Consider the following 6,477-nt stretch of genomic DNA (forward strand, 5'->3'; position numbering starts at 1 on the left):
TCCAGAATTCCAGTCCTAGGAATTTTGGTGATGTGGGAACCGTGGAACCGAATAAGTCGGTGCTTAGTCATGTGTGATAAAAAGCGTAGCGACAGAGTGAACAGGACCGGCAACGCGTTAGTTGCGTCAGGTTGCATCCAAATCCAGCAGAAATGGTTCAGACGACCCTGAATGTTTTTCAATCAAAGGTCAACAGACCGACAACTGTAATTTTGTGATTTTGAAGTCTCTTTTGTTAAAGCTCTTTCGGCTTTAACGAACACATTCTCATCAAGGAACCCGTGCTTCGCACTCGATTTTGTTCAACATGCTAACTTTTCTACATTATACACAACACTTTTACATCGAATATAATTCATTTTTTAAGTAACTCTGCCTGGGATTGATTATTAAAAATTGCAAAATAAATTGAAAATTGTATTTATCATGATTATTTTAATATTTTTTTCTTATTTTGCTTTAAATTGTATTCTAAGCTGCGCTGAAAAATTTATCATTTCAATAAATGTATATCATTACAATTCATAATATGCATAAAAATTGAATCATAGTAACTCTTGTTTCCTTGTTTTTATAATTTTTTATTTTTGATCTTGTTTTTTACGATTAAATAAAAACGACTGCGCATCTGCATAGGTTCTAATACAGGAACCTATATAGGGTTCTATGTCCTCTTTCGTCTTTTCTGTCCTTTTTCCAAAAATTTAATTTTTTTATTTTTCAATCTTATTTTTTACGATTGAAAGTCCTTTAAAAAAATGATTAATAGTAAATTTATAGATATTTTTAGGCGAACAACTTTTGTCTGTTAACTTTAGTTCGTACTTATGTCGTTTTTCCAAAAAATTTTATAGTTTTATTGTTTACGACTAAAGCAAAAACTACGTGTCCTATCAAAAATTATAGCGCTTTTTAGGATAAACAAGTTTTGTCTAATTTTTTTTTCGTAGCTTGTGTCGTTAGTCAAAAATTAAAACAATTTTTAATTTTTAATCTTGTTTTTTACGACTATAATCAAAAACTATGCGTCCTATGGAAACGTGAGTTATTACAAATTTGTAGCTCTATCCAGGGTGCGCAATTTTAGCTTATTCATTTTTTGCGTATCTTGCACAGTTTGACCAAAAAATGGAATTTTTGGATTTTTCATTATTTCTGGTAAGATCAAATTAGAAATGTTCATCGTTTCGACCAAATTAGAAAAGTTGTTATGATAATCTTGTAGGTATTTCAAAAATCAACGTTTTTCTTCTCTTTAATTTTTTTCATATCATACTTTGTTTGGCTTAAAATGTTAATTTTAGTTTATTTTTTTGGATTTTGAAAATGCTCTAACTCTGATAATTTTCTTTTTACAGAAAAAAGTCATGGGGATAAATTGTTTGAGTTTCTGAGTACTATGAATAATCGTACATAGAATTTTTAAATCTTGAAAAATGTGGTTTTAAATATTTTTGGTACGATCAAATTTTGAATTTTCAACTTTTCGACCGAATTAAAAAAGTTCTTATGATCGTCTTATAGGTATTTAAAAAATGAACATTTTTCTTCTCTTGATTTTCTTTCATATCATGCGTTGTTTGGCTTGAAATGTTCATTTTAGTCTGTTTTTTTGGATTTTGAAAGTGCTCAACTCTGATAATTTTCTTTTTATAGAAAAAAGTCATGAGAATAAATTGTTTGGGTTTCTGAGTATTATGAATAACCGTTCATAGAATTTTGAAATCTTGAAAAAATGTGGTTTCAAAAATTTTTAAAACACGCTCATTTTTTGAATTTTTATCCAAAATAGCTGGTTTACGAACTTGTTCTTTCTTTTTAGGTTATAAAAAATTGTGGCAGAGCAGAATCCAATTTGATCAATTTTTCAAAAGTTATCGTGCCTACAGAATACAGACTACAGACAGACAAACACCTTCGTAAAAATCGTTTTTTCTGACTCAGTGGGTCTCAAAACGTGGAGATTTGATAAAAACCGACAAAGTAAAATTTTACATAAAATCAATACCTTCTCATTAGGATGAGAATGTAAAAAATGTAGTGACTCAAATAATTATTGAACAACAAATTGTCCAACAAAAACTTCTACTGTAAACGAACAATTATATTTAATAAAAATTTATTATTATAAAAATCAACAAGGTCAAGTTGTAGAGAATCTTTTTCCCGAGAGATTAAGCCATCATTCTTCCAAATCGTATCATTTTAAAAAAGTTGTTAGGAAGCGATAAACAGATTCTCTACGAGTTGACCTCACTTAATTTTCAATAATGAATTATTATCAAATATAATTCTTTGTTCATAATATTTTTCGTTAGAAATTTTTTTTTCGAAGTTCGGTCCACTTACATTTTATTATGCTTCTGATTGAGCTTCTGGTGATGCTCATCAACAGTCGTAATAAGACAATTTCGCCGACAGGCTTTTTTATACATTTTGAGTTTGGTCCTTTAGTACAAAAAACAATAAGAAAAATTTATATTGCGTATTTTTAAAGTATAATTATATATGTTTACCCCGAAAACTGTGTTTTCCTACTTATAAATGTTAAGTTTATGAAAATTATAAAAATTGCAATTGCCTTACTTTTTTCAAGTGAGACGCCAAATATTGAGGAAAATATTCTTAGGAAATCGGGGGTGCTCTAATTAAAATATGTCGATTTCATATACATGATTGTGGTACGAATATCTGGGGGATAGAAGAAATCAATTGATTTTCTAGATTAGAAGAATAATATAAATTAATATTAGAAGGTATAGTTGAGTGGAGGACGAAGTAGGACTCTTTTCATTGTGCTAGGAATTCCGGAATTCTAGGTTAAATTGAAATATTTAAAAATGATTTTTACGATTAGATAAGTCTCATCCATGACACTTGAAAACGTCACTAAAAAGCGTAGCGACGCGACACAATGTACTGATAAAGATTTAATCATAGCGTCTCCAAATCACGCGAGCAATGCCCTTTCTCAATGTCGACATTCGAAAGTTCGGCGTAATTTTTTTTATTTCGGAATTATTTTGTTATTTTATAATCGAACGAAACTTACTCGAGACGGACGCCCTCGTTCATAAGAACCAAGATCGACGTTGTTATTTCGAAAAAGCATAGTATAATTGTCGACTCAATTCCATTTTAGTAGTTTTTCGCATCACACAATTTAAACCATTATGTACACTGAGTAGTACTCTTTCAACAAAAATTGAATTTGAGGATATATTTCAATTTTATTAATAGTAGAAAAAACTTGAACATTCTCAAAATTTCAAAGCAATAATTGAACAAATGATAAGTAAATAAAGAAGATTCGAAATTAAAATTAATAAACTAAATAAACTGATTATATAAACAAGATATTGATTAAAAATCTTTGAATGTCTCAAATCAAATATTTGAATAAAAATAGAGTTTCAAATTTATTGGAAGCATTACAAATTTGGAAGCAGTAACTGATCATTAGTAAAAACATTTACCATTTGAAATTTAGAGAGAACTTTTCACATTTGGAAGGACTCAAATATTGAATTTCTGTAATAAACGAAAAATAATTTTGTTGATATACATTGATTTGTATTAGCGGTATACTTATCGCTGATTCAGATTTAAAGAGCTTGTATCGGACTTGTAGAGATTCACAATGCTTTGTGAATATATATATATATACAATTTTATACTAACTCTTGTTATTTTAGAAGATATAGAAATATAAGTAAATCGGATAAAATTGGATCATTGCGGTGTATAATATGTCATTAAAGTTTATAATTACTAGTTAGGGAGTTTTCAGATGAGATAAGTAAACTGGAAATTTAGAACAGGAAAGTTCAAAAAGTAAAATGAAGGAAGATTACGACTTGAGAACGATCATTAAAGAATTAATTTTAATGCGTTAAGAAAATAATAGGTAGAAGAATCCAAATATTCGAACTTCAATGTTTGAAAATGAACATTTTCGCAGATTTTCAACATTTCAATCTTTGAAATTAACAAAAATATCCATGGCTAACATTTATTGTCGCAATAAAATACGACGAATTACAATAAAGTACAAAAATATAACCAAGTTAGAGAAAAAATGTACCGCTTCAAATTTTTCGACAACTTCAAAAAGAAAAAAAATGCAACGTAAAGATAACCATGCAATTTCAATGATTTCGAAATTACAAAACAGTAGTTAAAAAAATCACTGAATATTGCGATTTTGAACTAACAAGATATGAAAATTATTGCTCTTCTACAATTTGATTATTTTTTAAATAAATTTGACATAAATTCTTGAGGATTTTCGCTGACAAGGGATAATCCCCATCCAAAGCAAAAAAACAAAAAACGAAACTTTGAGGATACCTAGTGTAGGGTGTGGTGAAAATACATACTAAAATCAATGGACTTGTTTGAGATGACGGGAAAAAATTGTAGATTGGAATACAAAGAAAAGGTAATTTTTGTAAATTGTTTAATATCTTCTGTTTTCTCTTGAAATTGGCAAATTAATAAAAATTTCTATTGGTTTACAAATTATGGTGATTTTTTCATATATACAGTGCTACGTGTACATTTTTACAAAAGTTGAACATGTTGAACCTGAAATTACGGCATCTTGAACCAAAGAAACTTGCTATCATTTTTCTTTTTCGGAAAACATTTTTTTTCGTGATTTAAGAATTTTGTTATTCTTAATTTTTTGGAGATTTTCAAACGTTTTAAGCATTTAACGCAATCAAAGATACATTTTTTGCATATTTTCAAAAAGTTCTTCATTCGGCAAAAAATTTGTTGTATTTTTATTATGATTCACTAGAAAAAATTGTACATTTTAAAAATTCGCTCAAACCAGTCGATTAATTTGAGCTGTTTGACTTCGCCCTAATGTAAAGTATATAATACGTAATTGTTTGTATTAATGTTTTGTCAAGAACTATTTTAATTGTTTAAACAACTGACGAATCTTTCACTCACTGATAGCCCTAATTTAAAAAATAATTTTAGTTTTAATATTTTTCTTCGACTTCATAAGGTTTTAGTAACAGAATTTTAGGGGGTTATTCTTAACCCGTTAAGAGTGAATTTAGACAGAGAGAAATATTATGCATGAAGAAAAATTACATAATGAGTGATAATACGTAAAACGTGATTTAGAGTCTATAGGGTAACTGTGATAGAGATCAAATTTGAAATGAAGATGAAATTAGTTAACTTTCCTTATTACAACATAATAATTAATCTTTTATTATTTGTAGGAAAAAGGTGATTACCATTAGGCATTGCTTCAATCAATTATTTTTAAAGAAAACGAGATGCTTTAGAAAACATTAATTTGTCTTTTGATTTCATTTTCTGTACATAAAGCATCTGAATAACCCTAGTCATCGTGACGATCCTAATATTAGCGAAACTTATGATTATAATTTAAATATACTGTTAAATAATATGTTAAAAATAACATTTAATGAAACTCATTTATTTTTAGAATTTAATAGTATTAAATAAAATTCCAATTGATTGTAGTTAGATAAAAAGCAAGAAAATTGACGTTATGATGACTGGTACTAAGGTCACGATACCGGGACGTTTACCTTAAGTGTGATATCTGTTTTTCGTTCTTTTCCTTCATTGTCAAATATGGAAATCTGTCAACAGCTCGAGGTTATTTGGAGAAGTTAATGAACCTCACTTTTGGAATGAGAATGTAAGTAGATAATAATAATGATAATAATTCGGCAATAACGTTTTAATATAAACATTTACGCAGATAAATATTTTTTCAATCCATTGAGAAATAATACCATTTGAAATAGGTAAGTTTTTCAATACAACTGGACAGTTATTCCAAATTCAATCTTGTTGCTTTTCATTAATATTCTTACATATGACAAAAACTGAAAGCAAACATACATTATATCAATCAGTACATGTTTAATTTATAGTTACGAAAGTACAATGTTGTAATGACGGAAAATCTGAAACCATCGATACAATATAAAACAAATTAAAATACTACTTTAGACAAGTTTTTACTGATTAAAGAAGGGGACCTAAAAAGGTAGGAATTCCAAAGATAATTTTAACAACATTTCAAACCAAAATTTTTGGAAATATTCGGATTATCACTAATTAAAGTTTAACTTCGTACTTTCGTATCAAGTTTACCCTTACATATCTCCAAAGTTTCATAATTTTTGAAATTTTTTGTTTCGGGATCACCCATTGTGAGGATCGGAATTTTGCATATGAGAAGAATTTTTTTCTATAAATATAAGTCGTAATTATTGGAATATTTTCTCGAGACTGAAAAGCCAAAAGAGAGAAGTGACGTTGTTATAAAATTTTCAGGGGGTAGAATAAAGCGGGGCTGTATGTAGGCGAAAGGTACCAGCGGTTTTCCGGGGGCGGTTTTTGAACCAATCGGAGCGCGAGTGGCTGGTCACGTTGGACCTATAAGACAAGCGGCGCGCATCACAAGTGCCCATTGCA

The 6,477-nt window shown here is 28.7% G+C and overlaps 1 protein-coding gene across 2 annotated transcripts in view; it reads right to left on the bottom strand.

Annotated features, from left to right (window-relative positions):
• Positions 1-6,477, bottom strand: part of LOC117172131 (COMM domain-containing protein 4) — a 58,429-nt gene that overhangs the window by 28,355 nt on the left and 23,597 nt on the right. The window lies entirely within an intron of this gene.

Source organism: Belonocnema kinseyi, chromosome 4 (assembly GCF_010883055.1).
Source record: "Belonocnema kinseyi isolate 2016_QV_RU_SX_M_011 chromosome 4, B_treatae_v1, whole genome shotgun sequence".
Classification (NCBI taxonomy): Eukaryota; Metazoa; Arthropoda; class Insecta; order Hymenoptera; family Cynipidae; genus Belonocnema; species Belonocnema kinseyi.